This window comes from Gracilinanus agilis, chromosome 1 (genome assembly GCF_016433145.1).
Source record: "Gracilinanus agilis isolate LMUSP501 chromosome 1, AgileGrace, whole genome shotgun sequence".
Taxonomy (NCBI): domain Eukaryota; kingdom Metazoa; phylum Chordata; class Mammalia; order Didelphimorphia; family Didelphidae; genus Gracilinanus; species Gracilinanus agilis.
This window is the reverse complement of record NC_058130.1, coordinates 82567772-82595157: the sequence shown is the minus strand read 5'-3', so window position 1 is coordinate 82595157 and position 27386 is coordinate 82567772. Positions and strand designations below refer to the sequence as shown.

The 27386-nt window shown below is 34.2% G+C and overlaps 1 pseudogene; it reads left to right on the top strand.

Annotated features, from left to right (window-relative positions):
• Positions 1-4970: 4970 nt before the first annotated feature.
• Positions 4971-6343, top strand: LOC123247560 (annotated as a pseudogene).
• Positions 6344-27386: the final 21043 nt, after the last annotated feature.

Sequence of the window (27386 nt, the reverse complement as noted above, 5' to 3'; positions counted from 1 at the left end):
AAAAAAAGTTCCATAAAGTTTAAATGATTTGCCAAATGTTACACATCCAACTAGTGAGAAATCTCAGATTACTGCTCTTTTCTGACTCACAGACCAGTGACTATGCAATTATACTAAGGATGCTCCTCAGTTCAAGTACAACCAGAGTGGTCACATGATAGCAATTCTACAGAAAATATTCCGTCCAAGGATGACAGGTTGGGTTAAGTGATCTCTCTGTAACTTGGTAACAAAGAATTTATGATGCCATCAATTATTTTTAGACGCTTATTTTTGGTCATGGAATTGATGCTAAATATCAGTTATAAGGCAGAAGAATGATTTGGGCTAGGCAATAAGGGTTAAGTGACTTGCCCAGGGTCACTCATGCAGCTAGAAAATGTCTGAAGTCAATTGGAACCCAGGTCCTCCTCACTCCAGGTTTGGTTCTCTATCCACTGAATCACCCAGTTGTCTATCAATCATTTTTTAAGTTTTGTAAAGTTCCCTTGGAAATAATGGGGTAGAAGCCTTGCATTTTGTTTTTTGAATGATTTTAAAAGAATTTAAAGGAAGTCAGTACTCAACAAGTGGCTTTTTAATTTTAAATTATTTTCATATTTTAGTTACCTTCAACAGACTAGGAATGTAGATTTTATAAAAAGATGGATTTGGTTTTCATCACAATGATTTTTACAATAAAGTAAGTAATGCCTCTAAGTTGGAGGCTGATAAGCAGTATCTAAGAGTAATCCCAAGAGGATTTTGAGTGGTGACAGTGCCACAAATGACGTGACTTCTATGAAAGGCAAATTCATTTGGATATTTAAATGCTAGTCTATTTTTTAAAAGCATTCTCAATATTTTATAATTACATCTTCTCCAAGAGAAGACAGTGAATTCATTCTTAATAGACCACTAAATTCTTTATGGAAGATACATAAAAAATAAAAAAGTCACTAAATAATAAGAACTAAACTGAGTTTTTCACTTTCTTTAAACATATATAGTATTTTTAATTTAAAAGCACATATTCCATCATGGACTGCTTTGATTTAAAATTAGTAAAATTAAATCTCAACTTTCTGTAGCCTCTTAGATTCCATGCATATTGTTCTGACATCACAAGTCTGCATATCATTTAGTAACCTGAGAATGCTTGTTCATAATGGAATTTTCCTAATAAGGATTCATTGACACAGCATCTTTTTCCAAAGTGAGAAATATAACATTTTATGGAATGATTCAAATTTCCCTACATTCTCTAAGTGGAGAGGCTGAGTCAGAAAACTGTTTCAGACTTAGTCTAAGGGAAGTACTGGTAGCATTTTTCCTTCAGTGAAACATTTCAACTATTTCTTAACATTTGGAAAATCCAAAAATGGGCCTTGCCAATCTCTCTTTGACAATTCATAAATTCATATGTACTTCAAAGGAATTCCATGAGTATTTCAAAGACGCAATCAGCATGTTTCCAAATAATGCTGACTGACTATTATTTAACAGTTACTTTCAACAGACAAACAGTTTAACATTTAGGTGCCTCAGAGGTCAATAAACTGCTTATGGAAGGTGTTAAGGACAAAGTGTGTTCTTAAGCTATTTTTCCTTTGAATCAATGACAGTACATGGAACTAACAGAAAATGAAATAGAATACCAGCAGGTCTGATATTGGTTATAAATTCAGGATGGCCAAGAGTTACATTCTACAAATTAGAGAAATAACTCCTTAACACAGAACTGATATATAAGAAATCATTAGCCAGGTGAGTATTTCTGGGCTATACCAGATATGTTCAAACTTTATCCATTTGATAAGTGAAGAATCAATTTCCTATCTAGAAAATTCTTTTAAGCTTAAATAAAATAAGCATAAACTTAGAGACAGAGGGAGTGATTTCAGAATCTCATTTTTCAAAAGAAAGCATAAGATTTTCTAGTGTTATTCAAATTGGAGCAAATGACAATCCTTTAAATGGTATTTGAGAAACAAAGACCACAATAAAAAACTGAAAGAGTTATGTGAGGTAATTTGATACAGTACATGCTGGAAAGCAATTCCCTCAACAAATTGTTAGTAAAACATTATTCAAAAACTTCAGTTAGAAGTTTTTCAAAAAGGGTAGAAAACCTACTATTTCCCCAAGAATCCTCTTCCATGTTGAATAGTTATGAAGTTTTGGGGTTTTTTACCCTTAAATTGTAACAAAATCTATTACTCTGCTGTTTCCATCTCTTACCTCCTTTATACTTGGAAGTATATACTCCTATTATACTTGGAAGCCAAATACAGTACAGCTAACGCAACTTCTATAAGACAAGTCTTCAATTACTTAAAGATAGCTACATATCTCTCCACATCTTTGGCTGTCCATGTTAAACATCCCTCATTCATTCTCCCAGTTTTATCCATGCATAATCTTTTGTCCTCTCAACCTCTTCAGTACTTATTCCATCTTGTAAATGTTCCTTCTAAAGATGAGGAACTAAACAGAATATCCTACAAGTAGCAAGATTAGGTCATAGGACACTGGAGCTATCCTCTACCTTATTCTGCATATTGTTTTCCTTAATTCAACCTAAGAAAATACTTGCTATTTTTTTGCCTCTCTCTCTAAGCCTCAGCCTCTATTTCTATAATTTTTGTTTCTTTCTTTGTCTCTCTTTGTTTCTATTGCATTTTGAATGAATTTACCACCAAAAGTCATTCCAAGAGTAGGAATCCCTTCTACAAATTTCCAAAATTCTTAAAGTGTCTTAAATATTTTTGTCTTTGAAAAGCATGTTGAGTCTAGCTGATACAAGACAATGTATTTCTGTTCCTTTTTCATATACATGCAAATACACACATGTGCAATTTGAACAATGGCCTGCATATAGTCATATACCATATGCACATATTCCTAGACAAATTGTGTTCATGCTCCATATTGGTTTTATTCTTGCTTGCTTATGAGATCCTCTCTTCACCTTGTAGTCTTGAAATTTGATAATGATTTATCTGGAGTTCATCTCAGTTTGCATATCAATAGAATCTTTGGACTCAGTATTCTTTATATCTATTGATTAAATATTATGATTATATTAAAATTATAATATTATGGATAGATTCTTTCTTCACATTTTTGGGAGTCCAATAAACATGAGATTAGCTTTCAAAATTTTCATTTGTTATTGTCAAGTATTCCTACAAAGTATTCCTTCCTATTATCTTGATTTTAAAGCTTTTCTTTTTGCTATTTCCTCTGACAATTATGCAATTTTGTTTTAAAGTAGAAATATTTTTTCAGGGAAACAATTCTGTACACACATACTTTTATGAAAATGTCACTATTATTGAGTTCTATCATCATTGTTTTATTCCTTCTTAATTAAATTGATTCCCCCCCTTTCCTTAATTGCTTTCATAAACTTTACTGATGTAGATACAGTGTATTATAATTAGTTCAGCTCGTTTCCTGGAGTCATTATTGTTGTCAATTAATTATATTTTCTCCTTCTACATTGCAGCAGCTAGGGGCATGTCACTCCCCAAGGCTGGAAAATCTGTGTAAAATTTTTTGGCTTTCCCTTCATACCAGAGAAGAAGTCTAAATATTTTTCTTTTTATTTTATAGGGTATTTACAGTATGCTATTATAAATTTTTTAAATTAGCATGAATTTCTGGGTTTCTAAACTTTTTCTTTGTTGCTTGTTAGCCTTTATGTGGCATCTGAAGCTTCCACAAAACTCCTCCCCCAAATTCCCATTTTATTTCTTATGCTGACTGTGATATATTAAAACCATGATGGGGGAAGTCATGACATGGAAAGGATAACTATATTTCATCCTTCTAATCCTTCTGTTATTATTATTTAAAATATGTATATATATATATAATTTTGGTAACTTCCATTTATTCATTTTATTGAGAATTCTTTCTTCTTTCCTCTTCATTTTTGCTTACATTTGAAATATTTTACTTTACATTCCTATTACTATTCTTAAGGAAGATATTGAGGATCTGGGACTTCTTATAATCTCTACCTATTTTGTCTAAACAAAATTTTTTTCTTATGCAATTTACATGTGCACTGGATTCTTAAAAAAGATAAAACATGAGGTATTTGTATTCAAGACTGTATTGTCATAATGGCAGGGTCACGATGATGTTTATAGTGGTAGGAATCTTTCAAATAATTAAGAATTTAGAGTATGATGAAGTAAAATACAAAAATCTGAAAGCATAGTCTGAGAGTTTAGAATGGGTGAGAATAAATCCCAGTCAGGAAGCTTAATAGAGAATATTGTATTTGAGCTGGGCCTTGAATTAGGAGAATAACTATAATTAAAAGGTAAGTATTAAAGCCACCTATTCTAGGCTTGAGCATATTGCATACAATTTGCTGTCTCAGAAAAAAAAAAGTGTAAGGCTAGAATATTTAGCCCAAATTAACTAAATTGGAGTATATGTGAAAGAGAGAAATGTGAAGTCACTCTAGAAAGTTAGGTGAAGGCATATTGTGAAGGGCTTTGAATTCTTGGTAAAGTAATATATTTTGCTTGTTAGGTAATGGAAAACTATAAAAACTTTTAATTAAGGAACTAAGGTAAAGTTACTTTGAATAAATTTTTTTGTTGTTGGTGATACTAAGGATTTACTGGAACGAAAAGAAACATTATTATAAAGTCAAAAATTTTAATAATCCCAATGATAAATAATGAAAGTAATTATTTAATGTAAGGTAACTGAGTCAGAGTCAGAAGACTGATCTTCAAGAGTTCAAATCTGGTTTCAGACACTTTTTAGCTGTGTGATCCTGAGCAAGTCACTTAACCTTTTTGCCTCAGCTTCAACATATATAAAATGAGTTGGAGGACAAAAGATGCTATCTCTTTATGTATAATGGTAACTTCCTGTTGAGGCAGTTCAGCGCTTTGAACTTGGTGGTGAAGGATCTCGGCCAAGTCCTCAGGCAGCTTCCCTCTGAATTGTCACATGGTACTCCCTCTCGTGTTGCTAAACAAGGAGTGGACCACACCAAAATGAGCTTACATGGTGCTAGTGGTGGACATGAGAGATCCCGAGATAGAAGGTCAAACGACAGATCACGTGACTCATCTCATGAAAGAGCAGAGTCACAACTCACTCCAAATATTAGAAATGTTACTTCTTCCCCGCGGCAGCATCACATTGAATGAGAAAACGATCATAGTTCTTCCCGCCCAAGCAGTCCTCGTCCTCAAAAAGCTTCTCCCAATGGTTCCAGTAGCAGTATTGGGAACAACAGCTGAAACAGTAGTCAGTCAAGTTCAGATGGTGGTTGTAAGACATCTGGGGAAATGATATTTGTATATGAGAATGCAAAAGAGGGAGCTCAGAGTATAAGAACATCTGAAAGAGTAACACTAATCGTGGATAATACTAGATTTGTTGTAGATCCATCTATTTTTACTGCACAGCCAAATACAATGTTGGGCAGGATGTTTGGATCTGGCAGAGAACACGCCCTAATGAGAAAGGAGAGTATGAAGTAGCAGAGGGAATTGGTTCTACTGTATTTTGAGCTATCTTGGATTACTACAAGACTGGAATAGTTCGTTGTCCTGATGGCGTCTCTATTCCCGAGCTAAGAGAAGCGTTTGACTATCTTTGTATCTCTTTTGAATATAGTACTATAAAATGTAGAGATCTCAGTGCCCTCATGCATGAATTATCAAATGATGGTGCTCGTAGACAATTTCAGTTTTATTTAGAGGAAACGATCCTCCCTCTTATGGTGGCCAGTGCCCAGAGTGGTGAAATAGAGTGCCATATAGTAGTACTCACAGATGATGATGTGGTCTATTGGGATGAAGAATACCCACCACGGATGGGAGAAGAATATTCACAGATTATTTATAGCACAAAGTTGTATAGATTTTTCAAATACATCAAAAATAGAGATGTGGCCAAATCTGTTTTGAAGGAGTGAGGTCTTAATAAGATTCGATTGGGTATAGAAGGGTATCCCATTTACAAAGAGAAAGTCAAGAAAAGGCCTGGTGGGTGCCCAGAAGTAATCTACAACTATGTCCAAAGATCATTTATTCGTATGTCCTGGGAGAAGGAGGAAGGAAAATGTTGGCACGTGGACTTTCAGTGTGTAAAAAGTAAGTCCATCACAAATCTCACAGTGGCTGCCACAGATATTCCCCAGGACCAGCTGGTGGTCATGCACCCAATGCCTCAAGTGGATGGGCTGGATATTCTATCTATTCCTCCTCCTCCTGGCAGCAATGAGATGGATCCTGAAGACAGAGTCCAATGCTGTGATGGAGGCAGCCCGTTCAACAAATGCTCGCATGCTCCTCTCACCAGTGATGCTGCCCTCATTCTTTAGCACTGCGATGCCACTGTTCTTCATTGTGAAATGCACACACCAGTGTTTAGGAGGTTGCAGTGTGGACTTTTTTTTAAAAAGACCAAAAGTATCACTCTGACATCCTGAGGTTCCACTTATATGAATGTATTTGTTTACCAGTAGGTTTGTGAAATTGGTTCTTTGTATGCTGGACAGTTCTCTCAGGTTTAGAAATGGTGGGATTGGCAGTAGGGGTACTCCTGTCCCTTCGCCATAGACGGTGGCCACAACCAAGACAGAAAGCAGTAGCACGACGATGATAGTAGCACTTTATAAATGGTGGTTCTGTGGAATACTTAAAGCCATTTTTTATAGTTGTGATTCACAATGCAAATTTAACAAGTGCTTCTATCCAACCCTCTTCAGCAAAAGGTGGAGTTACAGTTGATGTCTGTTAGTAGGTTTTGCTGCCCACTGTGGAGTGAGGACAAAATAAGTATTTGCCATTGGGCTCGTTGAATGATTAGGATGATATTCAGTAGTTGTTTAGTCTGTTTCCCAGTGTAGGTTTTCACTCATTTTGTGTGAGTCACATGCAGGGATGTGAACAGCAGAGGTGATTTTATCATCCAGTCTGCCTTACCTTAATCTGTTCACAGATATTTATTTACTGACAGGGTGTTTTCATAAATGTCATGGGATAGGAATGAAGTGTTCACTTCTAGTTTACTAAATTATTGTAAACTTGAGTTTTTCATTGAAATAAACTTACATCGTTTTCAAAAAAAATGAATTGAAGAAGGAAATGACAGACCACTCCAGCATATTTGCCAAGAAAATCCTAAAAGACGATTATGAAGTGATGGACACAACTGAAATTGAACAACAAAGTAGAGTAATGGGAGTGCTGATAATAAGGAGTGGTTGAGGAAATTTCATCAAATTTTGTTAGTGATAGGTTAAAACTGAATATATGTGTGTATGTGTGTGTTTGCATGTGTGCATGTGTGAGTGTGTGTGTGTGTGTGTGTGTGTGTGTGTGTGTGTGTGTGTGTGTATGGCTTAAGGAGAATGATGAAACCCTAAAACTTGGCGTCAAGGAAAAAAGGTATGACATGAATAAGGGCAGGTTTTGTGGAATGGTTTTATTTCTTTAAGTGGGTTTGGTTGTTTTTAGCTATGTTTAAAAAAAATAAAATGAAATAGGATAGGGTGTCTAATTGGGAGGTTGGGACAATCATAACATTATATTGATAGAATGCAGAAATATTTAACTTACTTTGCTTATTTTTTTCTTCCAAAAGTTAACTTTTGGGATCTTTTTTTTTATTGCAAGAGAAAGGCAAACATTGCTATTATTTACAATAGTAAAGTAATAATCCCAGGGAGTTCAGCACAGGATAAGTGCGTGTATTATGGAGTCATAAATATATCCTCATCATCTAATTGTTTTCCATGCCTTTGAATCTAGACAACATTTAGGTAAAAAATTTGAAGATGTGACTTCTTAGGCAGTGTGATCTTGATGAGGACTTGCAGAAGAGGACAGGTTTCTTGGGACCAAAGGTAGAGAAATATTAGATTTTTTTCAAAGGGAGGAAAATGGGCAAATATATAAACATATGTGATGAGAAAAAAAAACCAAAAATGAGGATAACATTTCTAGATCTCAAATTAAATTATAAAGTAGTAACTATCAAATCATTTTTGATACTGGCATCGGAACAGAAAAGTCAATTGATGGAGCATACTTGATAACCAAGACTAAGAAAAAAGCATATCCATAACCTACTGTTCAATAAACTAAAGAAAATAAGTTATTTGTGGCAAGAATTAATATTTGAAATGAGCTGATGACAAATAGAAAAGCTGTCTTTTCATATGAGTATTTGACGTAAATATAAAGGGCTACATTAGAAAAATAAACAATGGGAGAATAGATCTATGCAAGTATTTTTTCATAAATACAGCTAGAGGAAAAATTTTAAATAGATAAGGGATAAAAGGGATCACAAAAGATAAAGTAGATGGAAGCCAAATGTAAATTGTAAGTATATATACTTAAACTTTGTGAGTGTGTGTGTGTTCTAAACTCACCAAAGTAAATGATTTTGCTATTGGCATAATATTAAAAGTAAATCTTTATCTTTTAAAATAATAATAAAGTTGGCTTTTCTTTTTAAACAGAGGAATCTCTCCAGAAATCTGTTGATAAATAAGATTAAAATAGCATATTTTGTGATGAGTGAATCATAAAACACTTAAAATTTTAAAGTGTGTACTATTTTACATACTCATGCAAACTGCTAGGGGAGAGAAGAGTCTCCCAAAAAAATTATCTTAACCATCTGTAAACCAACTTTCCCGGTACTTCTAACTTCATCTTTGACTTTGAAAGCTACCAAGAATAACCTTTTGTTTCTGTAATCCTCTGGCACTTTTAGGTCTGGCTAGAAACAGGAAGCATTGAGATGCAAAAATGAAAAATAATCAGGGAAAGTGAATCCAAACCCCACAGGGTTCATATTCAGTTCAATTTGAGTTTCAAGTGAAGATTTAGGCCATTTGTCATTTTATCTGTCCAAGCTTATCTACTTCTTCTGGGTAGTGATGAGCTCATTTTTATTAGCTCTCATTTAATTTATGGACTTCCCATGAGTCTATAATGAAAAGACCATAACTCACCATGTTTATCTGAGTCACTAAAATAACCAAAGTCTTTGATGAGCTTGGAGTTATATTACAAAACTAACTTCTAAATTTCTGAGTAAATGAAAAATGAATATTCCTTGTCTCATGGGTAGTATATTTATCACTAAAGTTGTGAACTATACAAATCATTTTAAAAGAGAGAATCTGGGAGGTATATTGATATACATATAACAAGAACAATTCTATATAATGAAATAAAGTATAATGTGGTAGATTTAGAATTAAGGTGGAGTCTGGAAAGTTTGCGATCAAATCTCACCCTTTAGCTAAGTAACCTGCAACCTTTCTAAGTCTTAGTTTCTTGATCTATAAAATAGAAATGACTTCCTAGTATGGTGAGATTAAGAGAAAGTATTATGTATAAGTACATATGTAAGTATGTATACATATGTGTATATATATATATTTATATAGACATATGCTGTGTGCTTGAATATACACACACACATTGTGGTGCTATTAGCTTAAAATCACATATTATTATCTTTTAAAATGATGGCAAATACTGTATGATTAAAAATATAGGACATATTATTTCTTTCTTTGAGCATATTAAGCCTTATTCTTCTACCTTGTCTCTTGAACATCTTTACCTATGGCTGTATTTGTTCATATTATTGTCTTAATTTCTATGTTAGGAATAGAAAAAGAATGAATTCAGGGTCCAAGGAAATTGTTGACATATCCACTAGCCTATTTTCTTCTCCCTTTTTAACCTTGGACCAGTTCTCTAGCATCATTAAAACAAATTTGCAAATTCTTTCATTTGGTATTTTTTCTGTTTAAACATTCTGAGCATCTTTTTTATTTATCGTAAGATTTTCTGATTTATATTCTTCTGGGAAATCTATAATCCCTACCTTTCTTCTAAATATCCTCTCTTTGAGATCCATGGGTTTTGCTTATGTGGAAATGAGTATGAGGAAATGTTTTCTTTTCATTTTAATCCTTTTTGCTTTTCTTCTTCAAGATTGTTTTTTATTTCTGTGAAATCTCAATAGCTTATTCTCTCTAGATTCATTTTCTGTTCTTTCACCATTTTCTGCCATTTAGTCTATAAATTATGTTTTCAACAGTATTATTTTTCTTTTATGGCAGTCAGCAATATCCTTTTATAGTTTCATACTCTCTTGGAAATCTAGAAGACACTCTACATTGTTAACTTGGAGATAACACAGAACTACCAATGTAGTCAGAGAAACCTATTCTTTCATCAGGAATAGGGATAGGGGCTAATATTGGCCACCACATAGAGCCAAGCACCAAATACCACACAGGGCCTATATCCTGGGGACTCTGGTAACCATATCCCTGGGAGAAGGCACCCCACTAAGTGCCAGTTCTGATGCCAACTCCACCCTGGGAGAAAGCACCATGCTAAGTGCCAACTCCCCAGAGAAACAGAACCTGAGGGTTCCTTTATACCTTCTGTGGAATTAGGTTTGGCAAGTCTACATAGACAAACCACAAACTGGTTACAAGGGGATTTATAGCCAGCCTCAGGGATATCAAGGAGAGGTCAGCTATAACCTGACTTCTGAGAAAACTTTAATATAAAAAGAGAAGCTTCTAAATCAAATAAAAGGCACTTAAAATTTTTACTATGTCCACAAATTCCCACCTATGCTAGGGTTCCCAAACAATCTTAAAGTCCTTAGTTCAAACCAAAACAGGTATGCCTGGTATTGGGGGCTTCTCAAAGGGCAGAGGTAAACTGAGACATCCAAATTTCATGTTAACAACCTCATTGGGTGTTGATTCATTTTCCTTTATCTTATAATATTTTTTTCAGGGTTTTTGAATTATTTTGCTTAATTCAAAGATGATGTTTCTTTCTACTATCAAATCTTCCCATTGACTTATCTGCTTATACTCAAGGTCCTTAATTGAGTTTTCTTCCTCCTCCAATTTTTTGTAATTTCAGTATTCTTCTCCTAACTTTTAAAAATTATTCACTATCTAACTTCTTTCCTCTTTGAATGCAGTTTCCTTGGGGAATGGACTTTAGAATTGCAGTGATAATTAGTTGAAATCTACCCTGCCCATCTTTAGATTTAATAACAAAAGGTGAAAAATTCTCCACTTAACTCACAAGTTGGGTGGTCTGTGACCCACGTGTGCTAGAATGAGTGACCAATCAAAATTTACTGACTTCCTCCTGGGCAGTCCTAAGAAAAGCATCTTAGTCCTAAGAAAAGGAAGGAAGGAAGAAAGGAGGGAAGAAAAAAAAATAGAGAGAAAGAAAGAAAGACAGACAGACAGACAGAAGTGAGGAGATCAAGAAATATATCTTAAGTCTGACAATTTAGTAGTGATAGAAGATTTCAATCATTCCAATAACTACTGAATTTCATTCTCTTGAGTCTCCTTCTTGCCATTAATAACATTTATTCTTAGCTTGCTTTTATGATAATTTCATTTTTTAAAGGTGAAAAAATCAACAAGTAGGATTTCAAGTCTGTATATAATTCTCATAGAAAAGAATTGGTTCACTAAAAGGAAAATGATGGGAACAACAAGGTGATGTGATCCCTCCTTAATATATACTGGGATAAAGTCAGGGAAAGCCAACCATAATCTGACATGTACCCCTTGTTTTATGAAAGCAGATTTTAATTAGAGGGAGAAATTAGAGATAAAATCCCATGGGTTGAAATTCTATAGGAGAGATAGGAATGAATCATCTCAACTCTTTTTAAGTGAATATATACTGTAGAACCTGTAGCAAATGAGAACATCTTTGATTAATCCATTAATTAAAGGTATTAAATCAGGTTTAAAACTCTTAAGGAAATTAGAAAAAATACTTCTAACCAATAGATGAAATGAAATTAATACATAGGCAGCATAATAGAGCTGTCTGAAATCTTGGTTATAGCCTCTTGTACTTGAACTAAAAACAGCAACTAGTTCAGATACAAGTGTTCTAGTAGCAGATTAGTCTAGGGATAGAAAGAGTTCTAGGCAAATCCTTGAGAGGGAATATTTCTTTGGGGAGAGAAGAGTAGAATATTTGTTTCCTATCTTCTCTTTGACCACAGGATGACCTACTGTACTTTTGGACCTCCCATAGATATTTTAGTTGTGCCCCAAGAAGTAACTGATGCCAGTATTAACATTGAGAACTAAGGACATAATAGATGCATTGAGTAAAGGATGTTCCAGAGCTCTGTAAGGAGTCAACAGAAAGATACACCATATATATGGAGCAGACAAGAGCACTGAGAGGGCCCCATAAAATGAAGAAAAAATACTTTCAGAAACCAAGAATTGTGAAGAATCCCTTTGTCATAACATGCTTTCTAAACTTGAGATCACTTTCTCCCAGACTTTGTATATAATTTTGTGATAGTGTTCTCCTGGCCAGAGGAATGTTTTCTATTACTTTTCTTGCTATGGCACCTCATTAAATACCCATTACTAACTAATTAGGTCTCACTAACTAACTGATATCAACTAAAAATTATGAGGTAAGTACACCAATCAGAGGGGACAGGGAGAGTCAACCCTGAGGGTTACCATTAGACTTTTGAAGAAAGAAGTAGGAATTGTGCTCAGAATTACCAGTCTGCTAGTTTGAGTAGAAATTGAGAGAATGAATCCAAATGGGCTATACTCTCAAGAATAAAATATGGGAAGTTTAAAAGGAAAGAATTTCTAGAAGATAAAAAGAAAAGCTATATGAATAAATTAAGGTATATGCACAAGGCAACTCTTCAACCAATTTAACATTAAAAAAGTATATGTAAACAAGATGAAAGGCAGGCAACAGAAGGTGAAAAATGCTACTATCTTATAAAATACAAAACCTAAGAATGAGTTGAAGCTGATAATAAAAAATAAAAAAAGAACAAAAAAGAGATTATACTAGGAGAAAGCAGTGGAAGAAAGAATATAACTTCAGTTTCATGTAGACAGGATTGATGAATAGCCAAAGACAGAAAGCAGAGCTCCTTAGTTCTAGTTTTTCTTATGATTTCTCTCAGGTCAAGAATGACCTTTGTACTAGATATGAGAGAATAAAAAGCATTTGAATAGATTTTTCAGTGAGCTTGACTTTAATTGTGAGGAAAATTCTAGAATGGAATATTAAAGAAATGGTTAGTCAACATACACAAAAGGGAAAAGTAACTGCAAGAGCCAGCATGGCTTCAGAAATAAAAGGTTATTCCATTAAAATAACTAAAAAATGCGTAATCTAGCTGGAAGTCTTCTGATTGACACAGAAACAATACAAATGCAACTACAGAATACTTTCTACAGAAATACAAATAGACATCAATATTTAGAGAATTATTATGTGCTTATGGGTAAATTTATCCAAAATAATAAACTTGACTATATTAACTAACTTGATTTATTTGTATTTACTGACATACCAATAAAAATTACCAAAGAATTATTGTATTGACCTAGAAAAAAAATAATAAAATCTATCTGGAGAAACAAAAGGTCAAGAATTTGAAGGAAAAACTGGCATATTTTAAGGGCTTCCTAAATGTTTTTTGACTAATTGTCTGATCAAAGAATCATGGATTTAGACCTGGTAGGAATTTTAAAGACTATTTATTCCAACATCCTTATTTTATAGACAAGGAAACTGAGGCCCAGGGGGACAAAGTGATTTATTTTAGGTTTTTCAATTTATACATGCAGTTAATGTCTGTATTTTCCTTTTCACATTGTTTTCCTCTTTACACTTTGACACAATTGCAGCAATGAATCATATATCTTGTCTAATTTGTGTGTGTGTGTGTATGTTGTGTGTGTGGCTTTCTAATATACCTTTCTAGCTTTATTTGGAGGTTTGGAATTAGCCAATTCTGTCATTATTCTCTTGTCTTTTTATATAACATATGGTGTTTGCCTCTTACCTTGTAAATTCCAGAATTCAAAGACCCTTGAGGCTATGTTGCTAGGAGCCTGGTGTTTCTGATAAGCAAAAGCCTAGAGGTGAAGGGTCAAGCTTAACTTTATATCTGTGAAGTCTCTTTCTACTTGTAAACAGTAACAACAATGACTACCATCAGTTGTATCTATGTGAACCCTGGAGTAGTGCTTTTACCAAATGGGATGCCCATAAATCTAGCCAGCTATATGCACCTGTAATAATTTCTAAATAGGACACTTTCTTTGTATATTGTCTATATCTCCTCTACATAGCAATTCATTTACACTGGTTAAATTTTTATGCCATCTTATTAAAATCAACACTATTTTCTCCAAACATTTACCCTTATATCAATAATACGTTTAGGTAGGTCAGAATGTAGTATTACTTGCATATCATATTTTTTCTTGTGATTCTTCCATTTTTCTTAATTAAAAACTTGCACCAAAAATGTCAATTTTCTGATTATTAATAGACAATTGACCCAATGAAGGTTCTCATTTCTTTTTTTTCACTTTATTTTTTATTGCTTTTTAATAGCATTTGTTTTCTTTCACAACATGACTAATATAGAACTGTGTTTTACATGATATAGATTATCAAAATGCTTGCCATCTCGTTGTGGGGAGAGAAGAGAATGAGGGAAGCAATTTAGAATGCAATTTTTTTAATTAGACATTTATTAATATTCGTTTTTAATCTGTTTACATACCTTATGCCCCTACTTTCCCCTTCACCCCGCACTATTCCCCCACCCATGGCCAACGCACATTTTCACTGGTTGTAACAAGTGTCTTTGTTTAGGGTCTATTTCCCATTCATGTCCGCCTCAGTCCATGCATTCAAGCAATTGTTTATCTTATATGTTTCCTCTCCTGCAGTCCTTCCTCGGAATGTGGGTAACATCTTTACCATAAATCCCTCAGCGCTGTCTTGTGTCATTGCAGTGCTGCTGGTACAGGAGCCCACTACATTTGATTTTACCATAGTATATAAGGTTCTCATTTCTGCTATGAGTAATTCATTAATATAAAATAAAATCAATTTTATTTTCTATATTATCATTTGATCCATGCCAAACCCCTTCCATTTCTTTTCTCAAAGAAAGCATTTTTGATTATCTCAAATTAAGGTTTAGGTGTGGTACACAAGTCTTTTGGCCTCACTTAAATAAGGTCTTAAAATGTCTTTTAGATCACATTATGGAAGCTGCCAAAATTTATGTGGATATGAATGTCCTGCAAGATGCCACCATAGAGCACATTAAGCACATATTTGTGAGGAATGCTGTTACCTAGGTGAGGAAGTTTTTTAATGACAACTACTCAAATTGGGAACTTCTAGATGAACTGAAGCAAAAGGCCATGTATGTTTTTGCTCAAGAGAAGGATAAAAGAAATGATGAAAAGGATGCAGTGATTGAGAGCCTCAGGAAACAACGTAGAGAGGCAAATAGTAGGGCAAATGAGAAGGAAATTAGTGAGATAAAAGCAGTGGCAGCATTGAGGGCATCTGAAAAGAAAAATAGTGCTAATAACTATAAGAATAATGCTAATGTAAACACATGATATCAAAGACACCAATTATGTTATGTGTGTGGCCGAGTTGGACATTTTGCAAGAGAATGTAAGTTTAGAAGAAGATCATATGGGCAGAGGTACAATAATAATAATAATAATGGATTTAATCGGTTTAATAATAATTATGGATATAGGGGAAATAATTGGAATAATGGATTTAATTATGGAAATGGCCAGCACAATGTTTTCCAATGCCAGAATACATGCTGCCAGGGTGTTCAAGCTCCTAATATGGCAATGAAGGAGGATTACATAAAGGCCCATGAGCAATCAAAATATAGTCCAGCAGAATGTTAATCATGGTAACCTGAATGGATGGACAGCTTCATTATGAAGGCGTGCCTGAAATTCAGAAATAATTAATCAAGTTAATGGGAATAAAGTCAATGTTAGTGACATTGTATGTGTTAAAGATAATGATAATGTAATTGTGGATAATGGAAATGGTGTACTTGGTATTAATATTGATTTAATTGGTGATAAGAATTTAATTAATGATGAGTTGATGAGTGTTAATGTTAATTTAAATGGAATCAATGATAGTTTAATCAACGTGAATGATAATTTGAAGAGAATTAATGATAATTTAAATGGTGTTAATGTTAAATTATCTGAATTAACTACTGGTAATGGTGTAAATTGTACTTTAACCAATGTTAACTATAATTTACCTACTGGTAGTAGTAATTTAACTAGTGTTGGTAATAATTTGATTAAAATTGATGATGGTTTATATGATGTTGATAATAATTTGATTAGTGTTGTAAATAATTGTGAGAAAAAGAAAAATTGTTTTGTAAATGGTGTTAGAAATTCTAGTAAGTGTCGAATTAAGAAGAATAATAGAAATTATGATTTGATTGAGGATAATTTGATTGTAAATAAGAACATTGATACCACAATAGAAGTGAAAAGGACCAAAGGTGCAATTCCTGGGAAAATTCTGTAATTCAAGAGGATGTTAACTTGGATGGACAGGAAATATCTGAGCTTTGTTCTGATGCTACTGTTTTCTCTCCTGTGTTGGAAATTTTTCAACCTCCCATTACTACCGAACCATTCGTGTCTATAACTATTGGAGATCAGATTTACGATCTTCTCATTGATACGGAAGCCAGTAAATCAGTTTTGCAAAGTTGGTGCTACAGGCATAACTCAGAAAGAAGCTAAATTGCAACCAAAAATGGTAACCCTAGGACCTCGTTCTGTAGAACATGCATTTTTGTGTGTTGCAGAATGTCCAATGAATCTTTTGGAAAGGGATTTGTTGTGTAAATTATGGGCTACTCTCCAATGTACTGAATCTGGTGATATTTCTTTACATCTCCCAGAGGAATGTTTGAAGGTCTTTCCATTGCTTTTCTTAGATTCCAGCAGTACAGAGGATGACTTAGGTACTATCTATCTAATACCTGAGGATATACCTAAGGACTTGTGGTCAAGATCATCCACAGATGTTGGGTTGCTAAAATCAGCTACTCCAGTCAGGGTGAGGACAAAGGAAGGACCAGTTCCTTGTGTGCCTCAATATCCCTTGACTAAGGAGGCAATAGATGGTATACTCCCAATAACTGAGTCTCTAATCCAACAAGGGATAATAATAACATGCTTTTCTGAGCACAATACACCAATTTTGCCTATAAAGAAGCCAAAACTGGATGGAAATGGCTGACCTGTTTACCAATTTATTCACGATCTAAGAGCAATAAATAATTATGTCATCAAAACACATCTAGTTATTCCCAGTCCAGCTGCTATAATTTCTTCCATTCCAAGTCAGGCTAGTTATTTCACTGTGGTAGATTTATGTTCTGTGTTTTTCTCAATAGTAATTCACTAGGATTCTCAAAAGATCTTTGCTTTCACTTGGGAGAAGACCCATGAGATGTGGACTCATCTTCCACAGGGGTATATTGACTCACGTAGCCAGTTCTCTCAAATTCTAATTCAAGATCTAAAAATAATTAAATTTAAAGAGAGTAAATTGGTGCATATTGTGGATTATATTCTTTTAGCATACCTAAATGAAAAGGTGTGTCTTAGGGATAGCAAGATTCTTTTGATTGAATTGTATAAACAAAGACATAAAATCTCCAAGGAAAAATTACAATGAGTTTTTTCAACAGGTCCAATATCTTGGATTTGTGTTGTCAGAGGGTTCCAGAAGTATCACACAAAAGAGAATAACTGACATACAGAAATCCAATGCACCTAAAACTAAAAAACAACTTAGAGCTATTCTTGGAACTACTGGTTTCTGTAGGCAGTGGATTCCTGGATATAGTGAGATCACTAAGTGTTTAATAGATCTGACCAAGAATACAGAACCAGAACCTCTGAAATTAAAGGCTGAACATTGCTTAGCCTTAGATAAACTCAAAGAAGCCATTTTATCTGCACTTACATTAGGAATTCCAGATTATGAGAAACCTTTTCAGCTGTTTGTCAACAAAAAAAGGTATAGTTTCTGGTGTTTTGACACAGACTCTAGGACAAAGTTATAGTCCAATTGGATCACCAGGGCCTACTCCTGAGAGCAGCAAGACTTAAGACAACAAGAGACTAAAGAACCAGACTTTGAACATAGATATTGAGTGCAGGCACAGACATTGAGCATAGGCTTGGACTCCGACCTTGAGCACAGGCGTGGACCTTGGGTAGGGACCCAGTGCAAAGGGATGCATGACTGTGGAAGCAGTGCCCTGAGACTGTTAAAGGAGCTTCAGGCAGAGGAGAAAGCAAGGGGACCACCAGATGGCTTGACCCTGAGAACAACTAGACTTGAGAACTCAGGAGCCTAAAGAGCTCAGACAGACCCTGGGGTGGTGAGGATAAAACTTAGAGGGCTCACATTGCTATGATTCAGACAAAACTTGCTCCACAGCTTGATAGGATAGACAGAGAGCCTGTCTGCCTCATCCAGACTTCTGATTGAGAAAGAAATAATAATAATGGCAAGCCAAGCACAAGAACCCCAAAAGAGAAATTAATAGAAATTTGGACTCCATAATACAAGAAATTATCTAACAAAACTGCCCTGAAGTTCTTAAACAAGAGGGCAATATAGACATTGAAAGGATCCATAGATCACCCTCTATAATAAACCCTGAAAAGACCACCCCCAGGAATATAATAGCCAAATTCAAAAGGTTCCAAGTAAAAGAAAAAAAAATTTACAAGATGTCAGAAAGAGAAAATTCAGATATCAAGGAGCACCAATCAGGATCACACAGGATCTGGCAGCCTCCACACTAAAAAACTTCATGGCTTGGAATATGATGCTCATAAAGGCAAGAGAACTGGGTCTACAACCAAGGATCACCTACCCATCAAAACTGACTATATAATTCCAGGGGAAAGTATGGGCATACAACAAGATAGAAGATTTCCAAGTATTTGCACAGAAAAGACAAGGACTAAATGGAACTTTTCTTTTTGAATTTGCCTCTTTAACAGCTTCATTAAGATCAAATTATTTATATTCCTATATGGAGAAATATTATGTGTAATTTTCAAAAACTGTATTCACTATTATATTAATTAGAAGAATTATTCATAGGGAGAATTTGGAGCACTAAATGCTTTAAGATGAGACGGGGCGGGGAAAAAAGAGGTGGGGGTGAATAATAAATGGCACCAAGAGAAACTTGAATGAATAAGAAAAATAGGATATTCTATATCACACAAAGAGGGCATGGGAAGGCAAGGGGGAATAAACAAAATCATAAGAAGGAGAGGAAAAGAGTATTAAGAGGTAATATTTAACCTTACTCTCAGCAGAATTAACCCTGAGAGGGAAGAGTAGCTATATCCATTGGGATATAGTATTCTATCTAACCCTACTGAGAAAGCCAGAAGGGATAAACCAAGGGGAGCAGGGGAATGGGGAGATCAAAAAAGGGTGGGGAGGAGAGGGGGAAGTAATACATTAGGCCTTAAAAAACAAAAAGAGTATAATAATAAAGGAGGAGGTGGAAATGGAAGTAAATCAATGGAGGGGACAAGGGGGACTGGTTAAAAACAAACAACTGGTTTAAAAGGAAATAGTGTAAGCAGAAGGGGGTAGAACTAGTAGAAGATACCAAAATGTTGGGGAATACACAACTGATGATTATAACTCTGAATGTGAATGGGATGAACTTGCCCATAAAAAGGAAGCAAATAACAGAGTGGATTAGAAACCAAAATCCTGCCATATGTTGTCTACAAGAAACACATATGAGATGGGTAGACATATACAGGTTTAAGGTCAAAGGTTGGAGCAAAATCTTTTGGGCTCAAATGAGAAAAAGGAGACAGGAATGGCTATCATGATTTCTGACAAAGCCAAAGTAAAAATAGATCTGTTTAAAAGAAACACTGAAAATAATTACATTCTGATAAAAGACAGCATAGACAGCAAAGCAATGCTTTGAGGAAACTTGGTGAGGAATTCTCAAAAGAAGAAAAAGGCCAAGGGTCTCTAGGTATCCTTTGACTCCAAGGATTCTCTGAATATGTTTCTTTGTAGTTTAGAATTCATCCCATTTATCCAAAATTCCTTTCATGTCTATTCAAAGGGAGAGTGTATCTCCTAGATTGAATTTATCATTACATTTTTTGTTATTTCTTTTTCATTGCTTTTTAGCCACTGCTAATGGCTATCAACAGACTGATTGATATTGATGAGCACACCAGATAGATAGGAGACCTTTGATTACCAGGAATAGAAACTCCAACTCCTCAGGGCTACCAGTAGAATTTTGAGAACAATGGTCACTACTCACTAAGGAACTAAACTTACTTGTCCAGTGAAAATTATATTTGGAGAATGATCCAAGATGATTCTATACCTTGCTGAGATATAATAGTTATTAGGTTTGTTTATTGTCACCTACTGTTGTTTAGACTCCTTCTCTGGCTTCTGAATGATTGATCCCCAGACACTTTGACCAGGGTCCTTGACCTTGTGGTCTCCAGATTCTCTTTCTGGGTGATTGATCCTTATTTTTTTTTTTACATTTATTAATGATTGATCCTTATTGATACATGTTTTCCCCTACGATATGTATCTCCCATGGACATGAAGCCAACTGTCTTTTTATTTCTTCAAAGTTTGGTCAGTCTTCTAAGACTTGAATCCTTTCTTGCCTTGGGATATATAATACTTGTTTGTGTAGTGCCTCTCCCTTTTCTTGGGGTGGGGCACCATTATTCTATGCTTTCTCTTCCCTGACAAATGACTGTACTGTCTTGAAGCTAGTTTCTTTGTTTGCTTTCTGAATACCTGGTTTGGGGCAGTTGTGACATATAGTGCCTTACAATAATGTAGGTGCTTGCAAGTAATATTTTATTTAATACAAATAAACACTCCCTTACAGTTTAAAAAATACACTCACATATATAATCTCATTTGATCCTTTTAGTGATTTTAAGAGAGAGAAGCAGCATTCTTATTTTTTGTAGAAAAAGAAACTGAGGCTCTGGGATGTGAAGGGATTTGAGCAAAGTCACACAGTTAATAAATGGTGTGAATAGGAAGAGAAGAGAATCCAGGCTTTCTAATTCATTTCCAGGGTTTTTATTTTCCTTGGCTTTCAATAAGATATTTTAAAATATTCCCCAGACTTCCTGTGGATTATTTACTTTTAGACTATTCCATTCTTTCTTTTTTTTAAACTAAAACCTGGATTCTGTTATAGATTTTTTTCAATGAAGAAATTAGTTTGTTTTTTAATTATATACTCCCAGGGAGAAAGATTATTTTACTTCATTCATGGTATGCAGCATTGGCCAGGCCCTCATTAAAGTACTGAAGCTACTTGAAATTGAGAAATGAAAAACTTGGAGAGAATGAAGAGGGGGAGGATGAAAGATGATCAAAGCACTAGAAAGCAAAATCTATGAGAAAAGATGTGAGGAGTCAGGGATATTCTGATTAAAGAAGGCTGATAAGAACTGTCTTCGAGTACATAGATATTTAACTTACTAAGGATGGTCAATGAGCTATTTTCCATGGCCAGAAAGAACATATTAGGAATAACACAGATTTCAATTTCATTGGGATAATTTTTATCTAATTATAAAGGATCACAAAATCATAAGCCTAAAAATAGAACTAAGTCAGTGATGGTTTACTATTAAATATTTCCAAACTTTTGAGGTTTGAGTAAAAACAATGCTTTGTTCTTCATTCTTAGTATTGTAGACTTAGAAGTAGAAGAGTTTTTCGCAGTAATATTCTTGGATGCTTCCCCTTATTTTACAAAAGAGTAAACTGACTCTCAAAGTGGTTATTTGAACAAATATCAATAATATAGAAATAGGTCTTGATCAATGACACCTGTAAAACCCAGTGGAATTGTGCTTCGGCTATAGGATTGGGTGAGGGGAGGGGAGGGATAGAACATGAATCCTATAACCATGGGAAAATGTTCTAAATTAATTAAATAAATAAAAAATTTTAAATTAAAAATAAGAAGGAAGGAATTCCTGAGCAATGGAGAGCTTCAAACAAGAGGCTGTATTATCACTTCTCAGAAATGTTAGATTTAGATCATGGATTCTTTGTCAGGTTTGATTGAACAAGAAGCCTCTGGGGCTATTATTGAATGTCTAGCATAAAGATTTTCTTTTAATTTTTTATAACATATAAAACAGAACTTAGTTTTGTTTTTATATACGAAAGGATATGTACTAAAAATTCCCATTCTCACAAAAGCATCTTAGAGGCTTTATAATATCTTCATTTGCAGTGAGAGAAGTACAGACCAGTTCTGGCCACTTACTACAGGTATGATCTTAGGCAAATCACTTTGTCATTTCCAAATTCATCCAGGTGTTAGTTGTTTCAACAATAATTTTGGTAATGTAGGCCCAGATAGGTTTTCTAGATGAGGCTCATGTGGAAGCTTGAATGAACATCTCTGGAATATTGCAAACCTTTTTATAGGGAGACTAATTCTGAGGATGAGGAAGAGGAGAATAGAGATTTAGAATCAATATTGACTACTCTGTAAGAAAATCTATCTCTCCCTATCCTAAATAATTACTAGTATAAGATAAATGATTTCATTCTTAGGGTACAGCTTATACCTGAAACATGATTAATTCCTCAAAAAATATTCATTGCATAGAAATTCACAAATGATGAATAAAAAGTAACTTTCCCCCTACAAGCAGATAAACAGAAAAGCAAAGTTATATACATTAGAATATACTAAACAAATATAGCAAGCAAATGAACTTGCCACATAGAAATAAGAAGATAAAGAGAGAGGGAGACAGAGACAGAAAAAGTCCAATCATCTAAGGAAAAATTCTTGTTAACTTCTGAGAAAGTTCTAGAACCATATGTGTTCTCTTTGAAGCAGGAAGCAAAAGGAAAGTTGCTCTTTTTTCAAACTCTCCAGATAATTTCCCTCCTTACTAAGGCATGTAGGGTCAAAAAATCATTCTCTTCACCAATGAGGAGAAAAATCATACAAATGCAACAGCTTTGAACCCCAGGTTACACTTAAAAAAAAAGATGAACTTGGAATCTATGATCTCTGAGGTCTCCTCTAGTTCTAAAAGTCCAAGATATGAACTTAGGGTACAAATAGAGTAAAAACATTAAATAGAAATATTCTCAATATCTAAATTCTTGTTGCTATCAATTTATGTTACAAAACATGGGACACACATGAGAAAGGAGGATCACTTTTTTAAGGTGCTATGTGGCCCTTTACATTTGTGTCCAAAATGGTCTTCATGGTTTTATGAAACATTCTTGAAAAATTATAGCTTAATCACAGCCATTCCCTAGCATCGTAATTGCAACTAAAACCAAAACCAAAATGAAAATGAAATCTTCTCTACCATAACGTAATAATACTAGTTGCTTGAATAAAATATCTAATTTAGTATTATGTGTTATATTCCTTAAGACATTTGTCTGAGATATATAACCCTTTCTTGAAATCAGTTAAATTGATCAGATAATAAATATAATAGGGTTGTTAAAACCATGTGCTTTGCACATCGCTTAAACTTGCACCTAATTTACTCTGATGATGATAACTAGAACACCAAAAATATGTTGGCATCTTGGATCAGTGGAAAGTTTTTTCTAGCCTAGAAAATATTAACTTAGCTGTTGGGAAACATGATAAAACATCCCCTGAATCAAGGAGTTCAAACTTGTTGAAACTCCTTTTATTGTATGTCTGAATGAGTCTTGGAACAAAAAATGCTGTGAATAATTTCTTTGGCAAATACATGATCAGCAAGGTGGATATAATCCCGACCTCTTCGCATTGGAGTTTGATAGCAGGAGCTTGAGAGATATGTATTCCTTCTTCTTGATTCAGCATAATTTCTAATTAAAGAAAAAATGGCTCACAGTAACTCCAATTTGTTTCTATTTTTATACTCAGCAAATAGGAATAAATACAATTTGATATCTTATTTATTAATCTTTGCAATTCAAAGAAATAGATAATCTTTTGAATCCCAATTTTATATGTTAAATATTTAGAAAAGTAATTTATTCAACATGCATTTATTTATCATCTGCCATTTTTTATGGCACAAGAGATATGTTGAGTACTCAGTGGAAGGCATATAAAAAAGTATGACACTATCATCACCATCAGGAAATTTATACTCTCTTTAGAGAAATATGACAAATGTAAAATTTAAAAAATAACTACATATCATGATATCCTTAAATGTCCAGATGAATAGCATAGAAAAATGACAGAATAAGAAAGAGATGTGATTTTGACAGTGTATTAGCATAGGTCAGATGCAAATACTGTCATTGCTAAAATGTCTTACATTAAGATATTGTATGTTATGTATTTATATTTATATATATATATATATTTGCCTCCCTTATTCTAATGTAAGCTTCTTGAGTGTGCTGACACTCTTGATTGATTGCCATTGTTTCCCCAGGGTATAGGTAAGGATTGAAGAAATCCATTCTGATGGTCTGTGAGACAATTTCTCTAGCTAGAAGAAAGAGCAATTTTGGAAAACAAAAAGAGAAATTTTAATAGATCATAGGTCACACTGCAGAGGCATTTGATGTAACATTATAGGCATTAACTTATCATTGTACATTTTTAATAGGAGAAAGGCATGATTAAAGTAATATTTTAGGAAAGATTAATCTGGCTATTATATGTGGGTAAATGGAATTAGTTCATCCTCTTTCATTGTTAGACTCTAGCCATCAGAAATATTGTCATCTACTTAGTGGGGAGGAGATTAGTTACCTACATGTGACAATAAGTAACAAATCAAGAACAAGAGACTGCTCTTTGGGCAGTTCAAAACAGTGTTGTGGCTGCCATTTGTCCACTTGAAAATTGAAGGTGGATGCAGGAAGTGACAGAAAGATATTATTTTTCAAATATGATGGTAACTTCCTGTGGAGGTAGGTTGGCACTTTGAACTTGGTGTTGAAGGATCTCTGCTGAGACCTCAGAAGGCTTCTCTCTGAATTGTCACATGGGTAAGTTAGGCTGACTTCCTTTCGCCTCCCTTGTTGTTTCTGGAGGCTCTACCCTCAAGGAGGCCTCTCTTGTCTCTCTAATTGTCAAAGGCCTTGTGGCTAGTTTAATTAACCTCTGTGTTCCTCTCATCCAGTCCAGACCTCTGGTATGGGCCAGATTTTCTCTCTCTTTCTATTTTCCTACCTTCAACCTTCCTAATTACAAATAAACTTCCATAAAAGCCATCCTGACTTGGGCCTATTCATTTGGAATCAAGTTAATTTGATTCCTGGTGACAATACCTTATATATCTAGTTTCCCTTCTTACATATGCAAAAGAAATTAACAAAGAGATGGTGGGAAGAAGGCCAATAGTAAGGCTAAACACATAGGACTTCTTGTGTGATAAAAATCAGCCAAAATGCATTTATTAAAAATTTCTTATATACTAGTCAGCATAAGTATTTGGGTTACAAAGATAAAAACAAAGGAACTTATATTCTAGTGAAGACAACAGGAACATTTTGAGCTTACACATAATATACTGTAAATGAATGCAAGACTTGTGAGGAATGCATGCAATGGTAATGTAAAGGAATATAAGAAAAAAGTTTAAAAGATAAGCAATAGCACTTGGTAAATAATCACATATAGAAAATGAAAGAGAGAATCATAAAGTTTTTTTTTTAACTCAAGAGACAGGTAGGATGGGCTAATATTCAAAGAGAATATAGTGTCTGATTCTCTTAAAGACTCAACCAACCAGACAACTTTAAATCTAAGATGTTGGGAAAAAAAAATTCATGATTTGAGAAAAAGTTCTGGAAAAATTTGAGAACTGCATGGCAAAAGTTGGGCATCTCTCTCCATAAATCAAGGTAAAGTCAAACAATTTAAACAATTTAGAAATAAAGGGTGATATCAAAAACAACCTAGGGGAGCACAAAATAGTGTACCTATCAGGACTATGGATAAAGGAAGAATATACGACAAACAAAAGATATAACATTATAAAATATAAAGGAGACAATTTTGACTACATTAAATTCAAAATTTTTTGTACAAACAAAGCAAATGTGATGAAGATTGAAAAGGAAACTATAAAATGGAAAAAAATTATAGCTTTCTCTTTGGTCTCCATGCCTCAAGTCTTTTCCCACTCCAGTGCATCCTTCAGTCAACTCTGAAAATGATCTGTCCAAAAAGCAAAGCCCACCATGTTTAACGCCTCCTCACCCCAGTCATTAAACTCCAAGGACTCCTTATCACCTTTGAGATAACATATAAAATTCTCTTTTGATTTGGAAAGTCCTTCATGATCTGGTGCCTTCCTACCTTTCCAGCCTCATTACTTTACTTCCTTCCACAAACCTTATGGTGCAATGAAACTAATCTCTTTGCTGTTCCTCACAGAAGACACCTCTCTTGATTGTCCATATTCACCGGATGTCCCTCATATCGGAAATTCTCTGCTTCCTGGCTTCCATGGCTTCTTTCAAGCCTCAGCTAAAAAAATCACCTTCTAGAGTAATTTGGAACCATGTTGTAAGGTATTTAAAACTTTGCATGTAATCTGACCAAGCAATACCATTGGAAATCTGGGAAAAGGAACTACTTGTACAAAAATATTTATAGTTCTTTTTGTTGTAGCGAAGAACTGGAAACCAAAGGGTTGTCCATCGATTGGGAAATGTTTGGAGAAGTTTTACGCTGTGACTGTAATGGAAAACTATTATACCATAAGAAATGACAAATAGGACAATCACACAAAACCTGGAAAAACTTATATGGAGTTATGCAAAGTGAAGTGAGCACAACCAGGGCAATGTTGTACACTAGTAATAGTAATAATGTATAATAATCAACCTCGAATGACAACTATTATTATCAATGCAAGGATCCAAGACAATTCTAAGAGACTCATAATGAGAAAGGTTATCCATCACCATAGAAGGAACAGATGGACGCTGAATGCAGATTGAAGCATAGCATTTTACATTTTATTTCCTTCATGATTTTTTTATCATATAAGTAACATATGTCTTTTTTCACAACATGATGAAATACATGCAAATATGTATTGCGTGATAGCACAGGTATAATCTTTATCATATTTCCTGCTGTTGTGGGGAGGAAGAAAAAATAGGAAGGAGGGTGTTCAATTCTTTTTGACCACTTATCAATTGGAGAATGATTTGATTTCTTATCACTTTGACTCAATTCTCTATATATTTGAGAAACGAGGTCTTTGTCAGAGATCCTTGTTATAATTTGCCCCAGTTTATTGTTTTACTTCTAATCTTGGTTGCTTTTACTTTGTTTATATGAAACCTTTTAAATTTAATGTAGTCAAAATTATTTATTTTACATCTTATAATTAGATGGTATTGCAAAATGTCAGAAAATTATTATTAAAAGTGTATCTACTAGAAGAAAAA